This window comes from Netta rufina, assembly GCF_964035555.1.
Source record: "Netta rufina genome assembly, chromosome: 3".
Classification (NCBI taxonomy): Eukaryota; Metazoa; Chordata; class Aves; order Anseriformes; family Anatidae; genus Netta; species Netta rufina.
In genome coordinates this window covers 55247718-55265749 of record NC_140125.1, presented here as the reverse complement: position 1 = coordinate 55265749, position 18032 = coordinate 55247718, and positions in this window count along the sequence as shown.

Below are 18032 nucleotides of genomic sequence, written 5' to 3'. Positions count from 1 at the left end.
TCATGCAACCCCTGAGAATTGGCAACAGAGTTCTTTACTGCTGGGACATCTTGCAGGTAAGCCTGCAGGATGTCCATGGTGTTTGGTGGCTCCAAGCTAATGCTTGGGATGGAGCCTGCGCAACAAGTAGGGAGCTTGCCAGGCATTCCTGAGATGCTGTTGGTGCGCTTGGATGGCAGAGAGGGGTAGTCGCAGGTCTGATCTGGCTGAGGTGGACACACTTCCATTTGTTCCTCCACATTTCCTGGTGGAGGTGACTCCATGGGCTCCATGGTGTTGGGCAGAAGGATAAGCCATTCCTTGCCCGGGACTGCCCAAACAGGATGCCTTCCATCAGGAGTGTTTTCAGGCCAGGGTGTTGAACCAGGGGGTCGCCCAGTTCCAGCCCTAGGTCCCATGCTACTGTCCAGTTAATTTCGATTTGTGGGTTTGGCACTGCCATCTGCTTTATGGCCATGTCTGGGTCCCATGCTGTGTCCTAGAGTGCGGGTGCACCCCTGCTCCACCTGGCTGTCTTCCTGAAGCTCCTGCCTTCTCCCCACGCCACCACTGTGACAACAGGAAGACCCAGGCCCCTTGTCACTGTATGGCTGAGGGGGTGGCCTGTTCCCCATGTTGTTGCAGTGCCAATGGTACCACCTGTGAGTGTCTGTGGGCTGCATGCCAGAGGTCCCTCGAGCACTGGTGTCTTTTGTGCCACAGGTGCGACCCCCCTGCCCATGACACTTCTCATTCTCATTAAGTGCTGTCCTTCTTGGTGCTTCCTTGGACTGCATTGCTGTCCTCTCACACTGAGGAGGTCTGCTGCTCACCTTGCTGCTTCTGGACGTCTTCCTATTGTACAAGCTGGCTGTCAAAGGACCTAGAAGCTCAGTGAATGGTGGGTCAGCTGCAGGGGTCCTGTTTTATAGGGTCTGCAGCAAATCGGGGCAGTGGCAGCAAGCCTCTGTGATGGAGTGGCCAACGTGTGGCCAAAGGTGGCTTTGTTGAGAGTGGCCTGGAAGATTCCCTCACGTCGAAGGAGGAGGAGGGTTGGGGGGGCTGAGGACCCCTTTTCTGGGGCTGGCTGCCCCGGGCCATTTGGCTTGCCAGAGAGAAAGGCTGCCCCTCGGCCACAGGGACTGCCCTCCACCTCCTGTCCTATGTTGTGGGTTTATTTTTAACACTGGTTTTTAGGTAATTTCATTCTATTCTTTATGGAAAAGAACAGAAACAAGGTGCAACTTCAGCCCTAATTCCCATGTGCGCTTTGTGTTCTGAGTGAGGAATTTCTTCCTCACGTCACAACTAATCTAAATCTGCCCTCCATTTGTTCAAAGCCATTATTGCTTGTTCCATTGCTACACTCCCTGACAGAGTCCTTTTCTAGCTTTCTTTTAGGCCACTTTTATGGGTTAGTTTAGGTGGCAAAACTGCAGGAACTTGCAAATTGCAGCCTTATCTACCTTGTTCCACATGTTCCACATGGCCTTTTCCAGCTCAGGTTCTAGTCTCTCATCAGTGTAACATCGAATCATAGAAACATTAAGGTTGGAAAACACCTCCAAGATAATCTGATCCAACCACCCCACTACCACCAATGTCACCCACTAAACCATGTCCCTAAGCACCACATCCAACCTTTCCTTGGCTACTAAGACGGTGAAGGGCCTATAGGGGAAGATATATGAGGAGCAGCTGAGGTCACTGGGCCTGTTCAGACTGGAAAAGAGGAGGCTTAGGGGAGACCTCATCGCGGCCTACAGATTCCTCATGAGGAGGAGTGGAGGGGCAGGTGCCAATCTGTTCTCTTTAGTGACCAGGAATAGGACCTGAGGGAATGGTGTCAACCATTATGAACTTGATAACTGCTTCTTAATTCTGGATTAATTTGAGACCCATAGATACGTAGATTTCCACCTTCAAATTTGCTCAGAAACTTGTTTGTGCTTAAACATACCTCAAACATACCTCATCCTCCCACAAAATTGATTTTGTTTGTTTGTTTGTTTGTTTGTTTTTGTTAAGGGTATTTGCTCTAGGGAGATTTTTCTGAGCTGTGGATCCTGCTGTGAAGACTGTTTATACATTTTGTATTAAGTGGTAAGCACTTGGAAAATATTTCTTTTTAGGAGGAAGAGAAGGCTTTTCTCTATGATCTGATTATTAGATTATACACTTCTGTGCTTGCTTTCCTCTTTTCATCCAACAAGTCTTCAATTATCTCCTATAGATCCAACAAGTTTTACAAGAATGGCAGACTGCTTTCCAGAAGTTTTCACATACTTTAATGTTATGTTGAAATTAATCCCTTGGTGTAAAGGAAGGATTTGAACCTGAATCTGTTATCATCCTGAATGATTAACTGTTGTCTAAAATCAATATCTTTAACTTTATTTTCGAAGACAAAACTCACCTTTCCTGAACAGCGGTCAGGAGAAGGATCAGTGGAGTGTGATGCCTTTTCTTATCTCTGATTCATTGAGAAGGACAGGAGGTCAGACTCAGCATTGTCCTCACATTTTCATGTTGGCTAATTTAGGGGGTCACATCCTTGGCAAGCAGAGTTTGGTGGATCTCACTCAAAAGTGCCTAAATCTGCTTGTTTGGTGCTCAGAGAACCAAGAGTCCTGGAGTCTGTGTTCTATGTCTGTCTTCTACAAGTGGACTATGTGGTCAATTAAGGATACAGTGGTCAATGCCACAATAGTTAAGTTGGTGTTTTAGTGTTTTACATATGTGTAAGTCTTACCTTGAAAACAGTCTTTTTAAACTGGAATAATTAGTAAAGACAGTATTTTAAATTTAAATCTTATCCAAGGAGTTATGATCTGTTTTTCTTAGCATTGCTGGGAAAGTTCAGAATATGTTTCCAGATTTAATGTTACTTTTTTTTAATAAAAATAATAATAATAATAATAATAATAATAATAATAATAATAATAATAATAATAATAATAATAATAATAATAATAATAATAATAATAATTATTATTATTATTATTATTATTATTATTATTATTATTTTTATCCCCAGGTAATTATTGCTTTTTAAACTCTAGAATGTTACTTTGTATTCAACTTCTAATATAAAAAGCCAATGGTAATAACAAATTACATTTATATATTTATTCACACTCTTCAACTTTTTATTTTGATATCAATGGAAATATGCTTGCTGATATATGTAAAACATGAAAATAAACTTGCTAAAAGAAATTTCTGCCATTCAGAAAAATCCAGAGTAATAATACTGCTTCAGAGGGTTTCACTGGGGAACTGTGTATACTGTATGAAGTTGTTGGAAGATTTCAAAGGGCTAGAGGGAGCTGGGCTTGTTCATCCTGGAGAAAAGGAGGCTCGGGGGTGACCTTATTGCTATCTACAGATACCTTAAAGGAGGCTGTAGCGAGGTGGGGGTTGGTCTGTTCTCCCATGTGCCTGGTGACAGGATGAGGGGGAATGGGCTAAAGTTGCACCAGGGGAGTTTTAGGTTGGATCTTAGGAAGAACTTCTTTACTGAAAGGGTTGTTAGGCATTGGAACAGGCTGCCCAGGGAAGTGGTGGAGTCACCATCCCTGGAAGTCTTTAAAAGATGTTTAGATGTAGAGCTTAGGGATATGGTTTAGTGGGGACTGTTAGTGTTAGGTCAGAGGTTGGACTCGATGATCTTGAGGTCTCTTCCAACCTAGAAAAATTCTGTGATATTAGTTAAGCTATAAGTTTCTATGAGGAGAAGCAGAGATGAATTTCTTGTCTCAGTTTATGGGTCTTAAATCCTGTAAAAATATTTTCTAAGAAATGTGATGTTTCTTAACAAAAAGTAAATGTTATATTTTAGATTTTTTTTCCTATTGTTTTCAGTATTTTTTGAGGTGAAGTTGAATAAAATATATGAAGTGGGAATAAAGAGAGAAAATTGTTGATGTGCCCTTCAAATAACACTCATGGAAATGTGAAGCATAAGACAGAGCTGAGAGACCACTGAAATGAGCAAATATAAATATCCTGTACACTTCCTCACAGCCTTTATCTCTCTACCCTTCAGCATGAAGAGGAACCACACTTCCCCACCATATCTACATTAATTTATGGAAGAAAATTTTAGAGGCTTATATAAATCATGGAAGCAGTGCCCCCACAACAGTTCTTGCAAAAGGGAGCAGTAACAAAGCTGACTGGGAGTAGTTACCTGCAGGCTTTCCATGGGCTATTCTTGTTAAGCCTTTCCACAGTAACTGATATTGTAAGGTGACTTAATCTCTCCTTTGTCTTCCCAGTAAGTATCAATTAGTGTAAAAGAAAGTCCTCTGTTTGCCAGCTCATGACAGTAATTGTTGTTTCCTGCCCAATTTGTATGCTACGGCAATGAATACTCAAAATGCTCCTTGAAACATTTGTGTGTACTCTTACTGCAGGCAATGTGCCTTACTTCTTTTGAAATTGATTTGGAAAACTGCCTATTTTCTGTACACAAGCACTACACTTTAGAGCTTGCACTTAACTGATGTAGACCAGAAGACAGAAGCAGGGCTAAAGACTAAGCAAAAATATAGACAACAGAAAAGGAAGATAAGTACTGGAAAAGCTTGCATTCCACAAAGTGTCTAGTTTCAGGCTCTGTCTTTTCCTATATACCAGATGCAGCCATAGGAATGCCTACAAATAGTGGGGGATGCTAAACTTCAATTTAGGTCATTGAGTGGTGATGACTAGGAACCATCTCCTTGAGATGCAACACAGCTGAACTTGAGTTAATATAGGCAAAGTCATCAGTTTAGTCATGAAAGGGCAGTTTGACCTAAGGTTTTAGATACTAAATCACAAAATCACAAACCTTTTCTGAAATATTCAGACTTCTATTTAGTTCCCATTTATCACTTGATATTTCGTCCCTGTAGTGTTTTCTGGAATAGGAACTGGTACTTAGATTCAGCCCAGAAAGGAAAGCTTCTTAATTGCTGAATTAGGAATTGTCATTGTCCTCTTGCTTTGGCTAAATAAACGGTTAGTTGTGCTAAGTAAAGTGGAGCAGCTTCCAAAAGGAGAGAACTTTCACTTTGTCTTTTTTCTTTGTCTTTCCCAGACTATCATCTACTCTTTAGGCACTCTGCTAAAAATTGTGCTTACATCTGTTTGATCTCATGAGAGATGTGAATGTAGGCCTTTCTGCTCCTGGGCAGATGTTCTTCTCCTTGAGGATCTCATAAGAATGTATGAGGGAAGCAGCAATGGTTTATGAGGTGCCATGGAGACAAGCACTTAACTGTGGAAGAAGTCATGGATGTGATTTCAAACTGGAAGGAGGCTTCTTTCTGAAATGTAGGGCAAGGAAACTTCTGTCATAAGCAGGACTGCTGATTGTGGTCATCAAATTTCTTTTAATTTTTGCGGAGTCTAATTTTGCAGACTCCAATTTTTGCTCTAAAAAAACATGGATTTGAACACAGACCAACCAATCCTCTAGAGATAAGTGTTGCCAGATAATAACACCATTGAAATAGAGTACCTTAAGCAGAAGGTTGATGTAGTCTCCTGAGCTTCAGTTTAGATTTATGACAGAAAATACAACACTTCTTTCTGAGCTTGCTTACTTGCAATTGTCCTTGTCATACCTTTGTCAAATGTTCAAGATTGCATTTTAAAAGGATTGGATCTCTACATAATGTACGAAAGAAAACCACTTAGACTTCTCAATTTTTCTTTCATATTTGTTGCCTCAGAAAGCAAAACCATCTTGGGATGATCCTTCTTTTATCGGTGGTTTGCCAGCTCATGGGCTGAGGAAAGAGGTAAACTCCCTCACTAATCCATTATGAATGATGAACTTTATGGTATGAGACTTTGCAGGAGGAATTGTTTTATTTTTTATTTTTTATTTTATTTATTTATTTATTTTTTTTAGGAAGTACAGGAGAAAAAATTAGGAATATATAGTAATCTTTCTTGGTGCCATGTAGTATAAGAGTTCAGAGGAACATGAAGATGTATTATTCTATTCAGTGTTCTACTAGATGGTTGTGTTGTGGATGTATGCAAATATGCATAGACTGTTCAGTAAATTATTATTCCTCTTTATCAAATGCATAACAGAGTCAGCAAATTACATTTTGAGTCATAGTTTTCAGGTTTGTATAGGATGGATAATAGTACTACTTATAACTGGATGAAAGGCTGTAAGTCTGTCCTGTATTTTTTATTTTTTAAGAGACATAAAAACAAATATTTGAAATAAATACTTGTTTCTGATTTTTTTGTTGCTCTGTCTTCTTGCTTTTCTATTTTCTGTGTATTTATAAGTAGCCCACAGTTGTTAAATAGAGAACATGATTCATTTCCAGAAAAACACAACAGTAGAAAGAAAACAACTTCAAGTGAAGCTTTCACACTTGTCTGTATAATAAGTACTTGTAATTTCTCATCAATTAGTGATTGCAGGAGCTATTTGAAGTAGGAGATGGCATATAGAAAGATGACCTTTAATTTGTCACCAAAATTCTGGATGCTATCAGGCACTGGCAATAGGAAGATGTACTGTAGGGTACATTAACATTTAAAGTGGAGGAAAAAAATCATCACTATTTTGCCCTTTGCATTGTAAAAATAATTGTTTATGGAAAGTATTTCAATTGCTTTAGAAAATCCTTTCTCTCTTTGATTTCTCTCTGAAGTGTGACTTTGATGTTGCCTTTGCTTGGGAGAATTAAAAGAGTGAAGAAATGTGTGCATTTGTGCCTGAGGTAAATGGTAGCACATGGAAAGTTGCGTGATAGAATGACTAAGAACTATTGTAGTTGTATTTTTTGTTTGTTTTTAATTCTTTTTTATGTGATTTGAAGTGATAGAAATGATAGAATACTAGTATCTGTGCTAGCTTAATCTTGCCTGACTTGGGTATGCTAGTTTTATCATCACATTCAAATAGCAAACCTTTTCCTTTTGTGGTGTCACCAGCTTTATGTTCTATAAATCATTTAATCAGAAAGAAGACTATGACACTAATTTGGCTGCAATATTACTAAAGTAAAACATAATTCCACCGAAATCACTGGAGTTGCACTAGACAACAAGAAATTGAGGAAAGACTTGTTAACAGCTATCTTTACCTGGGGGAACAGATTCTGTTTGATATATGGATTTACTTATGGACTGGGGCTGCAAAGAGAAATGAGGACAACAACGGGAAGCCCTTCAACCTACCCAGTGGTACCTGAAGCCACATCACCTTGTGCTTCAGCTGTGTCAGAGCCCAATTCTAGTTTGGAAGGCAACACAGTAGCCATACTTGATGATATAGCTATCACACAGTGATAGCAACTGCTGCAGGAAGCCAAGGAGAGATACAATGGATGGGACTTTTTGTCAGAATCGTTACTGCACCAGTACTTCAGAAAGGGTATATATTCACTTGTTTTACTAAAAGAACGTCTGTCCTAATAGAAAAGAAAAACAAGTTCCCAACTTATGTGTTCATTAATGAGTCAGTGGATCCAGATGTAAAAGCAAACCTTAGACTTCTGGAATAAAATGTTCCTGAATTGTTTTATTTCTGTGCAACATGCTGTCATTCCTCACTTCCTTTTCAAGTGTTTATATACTCAGATAATATCTTGGTTTTCTCTTGGAAGCTAGCACATTTTAGTGAGAAGCTGAAGCATCCATTACATCTTTTATGTATCTCAGAAGGGTATTATGAAATTCAATAAACATTTGAGAAGTGTTCTGCAATCCTCAGATGACATGTACAGTGGAAACATACAAAATGGTTATTACCCATACAATACATAAATTTTCATGAGTATATATATCTTTTATCAAATTACTCTTGGATGAAATTATTCTTTTTTTGATTAGAGGGCAACTTTAACTTGTTCAAGGGTACTGATCAAATACAGCTGTAGATGGTGTGATTTTTTTTGCCCATTGGAATAACTCATAGTTGAAGGGAGAGTGATAAATAATTTCTCAAGACTTAATTTATATGAATATCTTCAAAATTCTCAGTTCTGCAACTTGTAGAAACCTATGAAATCCATGTGAAAATAAGCACAAAGGAAAGGAAGTCTAAGAGGCAGGAACCATGATCCTGCCACTGTGAAGATTTTATCTGCCATGCATGACTGTCTTTGCAGCCCCTTCACCACTTCTTAGGCCAAGTAAAGTAGGTATAGCAATTAGAAGATAAAATTAGAGTTCAGATTGTAAGTTACAATATGTCAGATTGTGGGAGGATGGATTGCCAAAAACCTTGAAGTTTCATTAGTCCTGGAATGAATCATTTGCACAGAAGAAAGGCTGAAGTCAGGCTGCCCTCTTTAAATGAATAAAGGCTTTTTTTTTTATATACAAGTATGGCAAAGCTGGTTTCAGAGAACCCAGTGATTTGTGCTTTCCAATAGCCCACTTGATCAGTCAGGTGGCCTTTCTGATGAAGCTCTCAAAACACAAGCACCCAAGACAGCATTGTACCATCAGAAGTGATTTAGGGTTAGAGCATAAGTACAAAATGAAATGTAAGCAAATGCATACAGTCCTTCCGCTGTAGTGCAGAAGAGTTAATAGCAGCTGAGGATCTGGCTTTAATAAATAACTCTGTGAGCTAGTGAGCTTATTTCTTCCCTCACAGGTCTTGCTAGGAAAGTGTAACTTTGTGCTTGAGTATCATAACAGAGCAGCAATTGTAACTTCTCTTATGACACCTGCTGTTATCCCAGCCCAGTCACAATGAGGTTTCTTTCTTTCCAGGTACTGAAGAAAAAGTCTAAACCCTGAGGATGTATAAGAGGGTCAGAAAACAGCTACTGTGAGAAGTGCTAGCTACAGTGAGAAGTGCTAGCTAGTGACAGAGTGAGAACTATATTGAATTATTTGTGAGAGGGATTTCTCCCTCCAGAGGAATCTTCTGTCTCTCTGTTGACTGTGTACATGGTAGACTGCACCGGACATTGACATCCCTAAAACAGGTACCACTGTTAAGTGCCCAAATGTAAGTAAAATAAATGTAGACTTCAATTTCATTAAGTTCCAGAATTGAATCTGGCCAAGGATATCAAGGGCAAGAGGAAGGGCTTCTACAAATACTTCAATGACAAAAAGAAGACTAGGGAAAATATGGACCCTCTCCTGAAAAAAAAAAAAAAAAAAAAAAAAAAAATCTGTTTACTAGGTACAGTGAAAAAGCCAAGGTACTGAATGCAGCAAGACTGGCTTTCAGGAATCCCAGGTCCCAGAGGCCAGGCTGAGAGGCTGGAGCAAGGAAGATAAATCTTTGGTGGAAGACACAGATCAGGTCAGGGAATGTTTGAACAAACTGGACAATCTCAGGGATTGTCCAGTTGACAATCTCAGTGACTGAAGGGAGTGAAACATCTCTCTTATCTGGAGAGGCTGAGAGAACTGGGACTGTTCAGCCTGGAGAAGAGAGAGCTTAGGGGGAATCTTATCCATGTTTATAAATACCTGAAAGAAGGGTGCAAAGAGGACAAAACCAGGCTCTTTTCTGTGTTGCCTGTACCAGGATGAGAGACCATGGGCACAAACAAACACAGGAGGTTCCCTCTGAACTCAAGGAAGCACTTCTTTACTGTGAGGGTGACTGAGCACTGGCACAGGTTGCCAAGAGAGGTTGTGGAGTCTCTCGCTTTTTGGAGATCTTCAAAAGCCATCTGGACAATGTCCTGGGCAGCTTGCTCTGGGTGACCCTGCTTGAGCAAAGGGTTGGACCAAATGACCATCAGAGGTTCCTCCCAAGCTCAACCAGTCTGTGATTCTATGATAACTTGCCCATGAGAACATGCCATGTCTCATGTAGTTTTGGCATAATTTGAAATTATTTTAGCCACCCTGCATTACCTTAATCATTTCCCTTAAGTTGGTTGACTTTTTACATGAGGTTTTCAGGCAGAGGTAACAAATGTTTGGCTTAAGTTTATTTCTCTTTTTTCTTCCTTATCGTTGTAAAACTTGAAGGACTATGTCTTTTGCACTAGGAGGTAGGTTTGCAGGAGCCAGTGGACTTGTGCCTTTTCAAGACAGCTGGTACTGATTTCTCTTGAAGTTTGTGGTACAATAGGGTACCAATTTCTGGTTCTTGTTGGAGCCCTGGGGAAAGAGATGCAGATAAACTGCAACAACTGAGTGGAGGTGGTTTCAGTCTCATCGTCTGTGTGGGGCTGAGAAAGAACTGGAGAAAAGATCAGTTGACCTGATGTCACTTGCTAAGTTCTATTGATAAAAGTTGTTTGCTACTCTTCACTTCTGCTTCCAGGCACCAGTGTATACACAAAGGGATTGTACGTTACACTAGGGCTGGACATACTCCTTATGTAGAAAGAAGGCGCTGTATCTATCAACATGCATTCAGTTATTAACCTTTGTCCTCAGTGGAGCATTGGGTGCCTGCTGTACAACCTGGTGCTTCTGGCAGGTATGCCTGGAAGGTGCTGGCACTGATGCCTTGCTTGGTACATATTGCCCTACATTTTTCTCTTATTCATTTATTAATTTATTTATTATTTTAAAATAAGTACAATGAACAAATAAAACAAAATACTTTAATAACGTAATCTGTCATCATAAGTCACTGTATGAAGTGAGTGCCTTCTCACTATAAATATCTAGCTATTTTTTCCTAGAGATTTGAGCTTTTGTTGGTGGGATAGAAAAATATTGAAATAAAGTAGCTCTATGCAGCATCAGAGACCTTAATTTTTGTAAGAATTAAGGATTGATTTTGTCCCAGAGTGCTATTAGAACAACCCAGTATCTCCTTTTTAAAGGATCTGCGCATTCTGTCTAATGGATATTTGTGTGGTAAAGGGTAAAGGGCCTGAGGCATCAATAGTTTTGTACCCTACAGACTGGAAGCCATTCATTTTTTTTTATAAAGAGCTTGTATGTTAACCCAGAACAATCTTTAATGATGTATAGGCGTGGGTATTATGACTTCATTTGATGTGCATTAATATAAAGACCTGTCTTTCCTTTTTGGCCCTTGCTTGCCACTCTTACAAAGTCCACTGAACTTGTGAGATTTATTTCTAATATTAAGAGTAGAAGAAAGGGGAAAAAAGGAAGTGGGAGAGAGAAGGCCTACCTGTGTAGAAACACATAACATATACAACACGTTACATACTTTATATGGTTTTACAGATGGAAAAGAGATAGCTCATTTGCTGTCCTACAAAATCTCTGTTTCCCTTCCCTTCCCTTCCCTTCCCTTCCCTTCCCTTCCCTTCCCTTCCCTTCCCTTCCCTTCCCTTCCCTTCCCTTCCCTTCCCTTCCCTTCCCTTCCCTTCCCTTCCCTTCCCTTCCCTTCCCTTCCCTTCCCTTCCCTTCCCTTCCCTTCCCTTCCCTTCCCTTCCCTTCCCTTCCCTTCCCTTCCCTTCCCTTCCCTTCCCATTAGTAGCCTCATCTTTTATTTTTTATGTTATTTTTATCCCCAGAGCCTCCAGTTCTAGTGCTTCCTCATATTTTCTTCTGGTTTCCACGAGTTTTCACATGGGGACTTCCTGAGATGGGGGAGGGGAGGATGGGTAGCACCTGCTACACATCTACTGGTATGTTCTGAAAAAGAAATTGCGAGGAATTGTTCTTGTCATTCCTCAGTGCTATTTATGAATGCTTAGATTTCTTATTCTTCAACCATATTTATTTTCTAGGTGGAAGGGTTATTATTATAAATATGGTAATAATGAGATATAATAATCCAGGAGCAACTGTCAGTGAGCCTCCCTGGCTCTCATTTGTAACCTTGCATTTTTTTCATAGACAACTAAGTATGATATGTAGTGATGGTATTTTCTTCTGTCTGAAAACAGCCTACACCTGTCTTTATTCTTACATATTCATAACAAACAAACTGTAAGCTGTAAATAACAACAATATTGGACTGCAGACATTTTGTATTTATCTGTCTCTTGTCTGAAATGCATTAACACTTATCTGTATTTAATGCAATATTTGAAGATGTCAGTGTCTCTTCCTCTACTATTGCATCATGATTGCCAGTAGCCAATGTAATTAAGGAAGGAGTTAAATGATTTTCAAATATTTAATACTATAATATTAGGCATGCAGACATTTCTGAAAATCAAATTTCTTCTTGTATGATATTCTATTTTTTTTTACCAGTTTGCCATCCACTGCATACACATTCTTAACAGTGACTTGCTGACCTGTAATTGGTTTTCTGATTAAACTGATGTCATGCCACTGTCAAATCTGAACTTAAATAGTTTCCATTGGAAAGATGCCAGTGTTTGGATTTTCTGTTTTGCTTCTGGTTTGCATGAAACTAACAGCACATTTTGTCAAGTCTGTAGCAGTTGGGAGAACTGAAGTTTTTTTCAGTTCTTCAGGGCAGTACTACAGGACATTCTGCTTGTAATGAATGAAACAGTGATGAGTCATTCCCTATTTGGTGTTTCAGTGTCAGTTATGAACTTACAAACTCCTTGTAGCTGGACAGCACTGCAAATACAAAGAATGTGTAGCTTTGGCTTTAAAAGTGCTTAGACTAGACTACAGAACCTGGAAGAAGCTCAAACCACACAGACTTGTTCCCAGGTCTCAGGTTGGAGTGCTGCAATGTGAAGTCTGCAGGATGGAGGCACTTCCTGAGTTCTGGTATGCAATCAGACACTCCGACCATCTGGTTTGCCTCAGCATGCTTTAAGTAGACAGCTAGTGCTATCACTGTAAGTAGCTCCTGAAGTAGAAATATGTTTCTCCTGCCCATAACTGATGCAGAGTATGTTTATGCTAAAGTTGCACCTAGACTTTGCTCAGCTTTGTCCTTTACCATGACAAAGCTAGATGAATTAGCTAGTTGTGTCACCTGCTGTTCCATTAAGAAACCAAGTGGGAAAACACATGGGACTCTCAGGGTTGTAAAAAGGAAAAGCAAGCTCTTCATTTTATTATTTATTTATTTATTCTTCCCCTTCTTCTTTGCCACTACCTCATAGCTTGAGGAAAACTGGCTTAGTACTACAAGTCTTACTTCACTGGGTTTCTCCTCATTAAGAGAGTGCTGTTAACTGCATGAGCAAAAGCCCAGTGATGGATTAATTTTTGGTGTTATTTGAATTGCTCCCATGTTTGGAGAAAAAAAAATCAAATCTGTTGACATTTTATGAATGTTAAGAAAGCTGTGACCTTAGTACATGGGTTCTTGAATTCATCTAGACAAGTATCCATGCATTCACTTCCTATTTAAATTACATGGTTTAGGTTAATTAAAATCAGGACTGGATCTAAAAATAAACAAAATATGAAGTTTCTCAGGTAGTTGTATTACTTATGCATTTAAACCAATTTTTCTAGTAGTCATAATTGTAGCAGCTACTGTCGGACAATATAGGAAATAATACATGACAACCACTGGAGACAGAATAAGAGGAGTAGCAATGTAGCATAGATGAACAACTGTTTCAAGTGGTTTATGTCAGGTTAGCTTTAGTGAAGTTGAAAATTAGATGACTGGGAAACTATGAGGCCTGAAGAAGAGGTGAGTCAGGGATTTCCACCAGCAAAAAAGTCAGTAGAACTAGCTTGACTGCAAAAAATGCAATGAACACATTTTATGTTATTTCACCAAAATGTATCCAATCCCTTTATATGGATTAAGATGATTTTATGTTAGTGATTATAAAATAATAGACCTTTGTCAAAGTGGTATTCCTCTGACAATTAATTTGTATACAAGGTGAGTTTCCTGCATGCTCCACATACCTCCTAGAAACTTTTATCTGATCGTAGGCAAAATTTTCTGCCTTTACAAGTTAACTTGAAATATGACTCTGAATTCTGACTTTGAAATTATATTTTCTCCTCATATTTATTTTTGCTTTCAGTTGTTATGCACACCATCACTAATGATATACATTTTAACTGCTATTCAATGCACAAACAAGTAATAGAAGCAACTGTACTGAAGAGATTCCTTTGAAGGATGTGATTATATTGAGCCATTCTTTTTCCCAAATCCAATAGCTATAGATTATGTCTATGTATTACAAAGTGCCTGAAGTTTATCCAGATAGGTTTCCATCTCTTAGAAGAAAGGAAATTTTTTTGTAATTCACCTCTATCACTCAATCATTTCAGTAGCCTAATCAACAGAATAATTGATATCAATTTATTGCATTCAGTATAGCAAGATTCTTGTTTGAGCATTTCCTGTGGACTTGAGTCAAACACATGTAAAGGGAAGATACTTGTTTTTTTTCCAAAGGTCCAATTTCATATCTGATGGAATTGTTTTATGCTGTAATAGCCAAACACTTTTTAAAACAAAAAATCTATAGGTAGCTTAGTAATCAAAGTGTAAACCTGATCTTGGAGGCATATGATGGAGACGAAGCAATATAATGGGCCATTGCCCTGACTGATGCTTTGAGGACTGCGGTGTCACAGGGAAGACAGGAACACAGAATGCCTGGGCCAGTTCTTCAGACCTGCAGTGGATTGTCTTCTTCAGGGACAGCTAAGGCTTGCCTACAGAGGTCACAGGATTTTCAGAACTGGAGAGCCATAGAAAGTTAGAGGATGTCACTGACCCATCATGCATCAACAACTAATCCTGACTAGGGAGTCATAGATTAGAAAAGCTACCTTCTTTTTCTTTATGGCCATTTATAGTTTAATGATTTACCTTTTTTTTTTTTTTTTTTTTTCTCTATTCAGACATGTCGAGCCCGTTTTTCCCTAATTTATAGATTAATGTTGTTCAAAAGCAGAGATAAATGTAGGGTGTCTTGATAGCTTCTGGCTCAAACTCTTCATTGTCACATGGGATGCCTATGTGATACTTTGTTATATGAAATCAAACCTACAAAACTTAGAGAAAAATGGTAAAGAAAATAAAAAGTAGAGTCAGTAGGTAGACTTTTGATACTGAAGGTTCAGTCCTTCCATAAATTTCAATTCAAGTTTTGTTTGAGAATGAGATGGGTCTAGTTCTGGTTACCAGGGAATGGAATTGCCACATGGACAAAAATTTGAAGAGAGTCAAATTGAACATTATGACATCTGCAACATGCTCACTGATGCATAAAAGATATATGCTGATAACATGTACCATGCTTTATGAAATTTTAAACAGGATACTAATGGTATATGTCATCTTTTTCTTCTCTTCTTATGGAGTACAGTAGTAGGAAGCAAATTTCCAGAACTAGAGTATGCTTGTGTGAGATTATTAGAAAAAAAATAATCATGAAAACATTCATCACCATTGCTCATTTATTGTTGTCTCCATGGCCAGAACAGTTAGCTTATTCTTTGACTGATTCATGGTTTCTACTTGAAGGATTTAATAATAAGATTAATACTACAGAACATAATTAATAGTGGGACAAGGCCTGGTTTCCTGTCAAAGTAAGCCCTGCTGTTCCCTGGTCCTGCTTTTCAGCTGGACCAGTAGACCTCCTTGGTTCCCTTCCAAGATAAACTACTCTTGTTTTGTGATTATGTGCACTCGTTATAGAGGTCTGGGCTTATTATTATTGTTGTTGTTATTATTATTATTATTATTGTTATTATTATTGTTATTGTTATTGTTGTTATTATTATTATTATTTAATGCCAAGTGTTCCTTGTATTGCAGAGCACAGTATAGCTAAATTAGCTAAATCACCACGGCAATTTTCAAGGTTTGAAAACCATCACCTTGGCTCCTTCCTGAATCTGGTGTTTTCAATACCCACCTACAGCACTGGGTAGCTCTGCTGTGTGTAACTGCTTCACCATATCCTCAAGGTGGTTATTTCTTCCTTCCATTCAGCCCAAAGAAAGGCTGCTTACTAAACCTATTATATAGAACTAGATCAGAATGTATCTTTCACTCCAAGAATTAGCTGATGGCAGCTGATAACATCTGACTAGCAGTATCTCACTTTGCAGAACTCTTGTACATGGTAGTATGGCACATATATTATTTCCAGAAAGAAGCAAAGCCTAGGGTCATATTGTAGTATTTTCTCATCTGATTTAAAAGAACTGCTTTCCACATACCATCTAAAGTTAATGGGTTTTCCTGGTTTTCTAAGGGAATGAGACTTCATTTGTCCTCAGTTGTAATAACTTCTGAACCTGAGAGCCAGGCTGTACAGAGGGACAGAGCTCTCAAATGCATTGCAATTCTCAAGCTAATAAAGACTACTGGAAGATACACAGAGACAAACACAAATTTTCTGTAAGGCAACAATGCAGCATAAACTGATAATAAATAGTAATGAATAGTTGAAATGGACAGGAGTTATAATGAAATTAGAACATGAAGCTTTGTAAGAACTGCTATGCTACTTTATATATTTTTTAAAATGTAGTGTTTTGGAAATAGAAATTGCCATATTTTTCTAAATGTTTCTCCAAAAATGGCTAATAGATTTATTTGTTCATAGCAAAAGAATAAAATTAATGGGTGTTGTATTCCCACACCATTCCACCCTTTTTCAAGAGTGTTCATACAGCTATAGAAATGAGCTTAGTTTTGCCAATTGTCATAAACAGCTATACAAGGCACCAGCCACCTCTGAGACATTGGATGTGCCACAAAGAATGGATGCCTTTAATGCAATGCATTTATAAAACATTTTGGCAAATGAGTTCTTTGACATGTGCTGAAATATGTCTTCATAAGTAAGATGTATCGTGATGCCCCATTACATCTAAACAATTAGGAAATATGGAAAGGAAAAGAAAACTGAAATCCTGTGTAAATTTTTTCTCTGGGACTATGCTCAAAAATGTCTAGTCAAATAGTATTTCACATTCGCTACAAGAGAAATTTCTGTATTAAAAAAAATAATCCAGAATAAACTTGTAAAATATTTATTTTCCATATATTGAAATGCTACATATTTGTTCTTGAATTCTCATAGTTTTATTCATAAATTCATGTAGTTACCTGAAACTGAGATATTTCCTAACCTAAGACAAAGTAAGTAAATACTTTTTTTTTTTTTTTTTTTTTTTGGTATTTGTGTGAGAGATTTATTTTGAGTTTTTACATATTAATATCACAAATAGTGGGTAAGATTACTTTAGGGCATGGAATTTATGAGTGACAGCACTGTAAGAAAGAAAATAGAACTGAGAGCTTCCCTAAAAAGGGGATATAAACTCAGTTTTGATGATGTGTGTTTGTGTGGTGAAAAGGAAAGCTAGGAATGCAAAAATGAGCATTTGTTATTGTTAATTCTTGATTTATTTTTTTGCCAAAGAGATGTGTGCCAAATATTATGGAAATAATTAGGGAGCTCTTCTGAAATGTATCTGCAATATTGAAACAAACATTAGAAATGAATTAATAAGTAGACCCAGTTTTATATTTCTTCTGTGCAAATAATTCCTTCTGAGGTCAAATTGCTCTTTGTTTACTGATTGAAATATATGACCACTGACATTCTTTGATGGCTAGTTAGTAATCTAATCTTCCATGCACTTTTTTTTTTTTCCTTTTTCTTTTCTTCTTCTTCAATTTTTTATAGAAGGATTGTAAGGGGAGGGAGAAATGCTGAGTTTTGGATAGGTACAGAAAAGGGTGATACATGTGACAGGCAGAGAGTAAGCGTTCAATATTTACAATTTGTTTAATGTAGCAGAAATTCAGGAAAGAATGTTACTCTATGTTTAATTTTTTTGTGAAAGACCTGTAAATTCTGTTTTCTTTAGTGGTTATGACATAGACAAAATAGGAAAAGGGAGACCTGCTAACCACTATAGCTAGCTGTTGTGCATGATACAGAGATGATATTGTATAGAGGTATATATATTATAATAATGCTAGGTTTCTGTAAAATCTGTGAAAGCACACAATAGACATCTAAATTAAGAATTAAGGTTGGACTGTCACTGACTGGAAATTCATTGTAGCCATTCCTGCTGACAGCTACCTAAATGAAACAACTGGCATCCAGTTGCCACCCCTACACTTTTAGCAGCTTTTCTCTCTGCTGAGGTGCATTCACAGACAACATAACATTTTTATTTTACTACAAAGTAAAGAAAGACCAAAAGAGATGCCATTAAAAGCGTTCTTCTGTCTA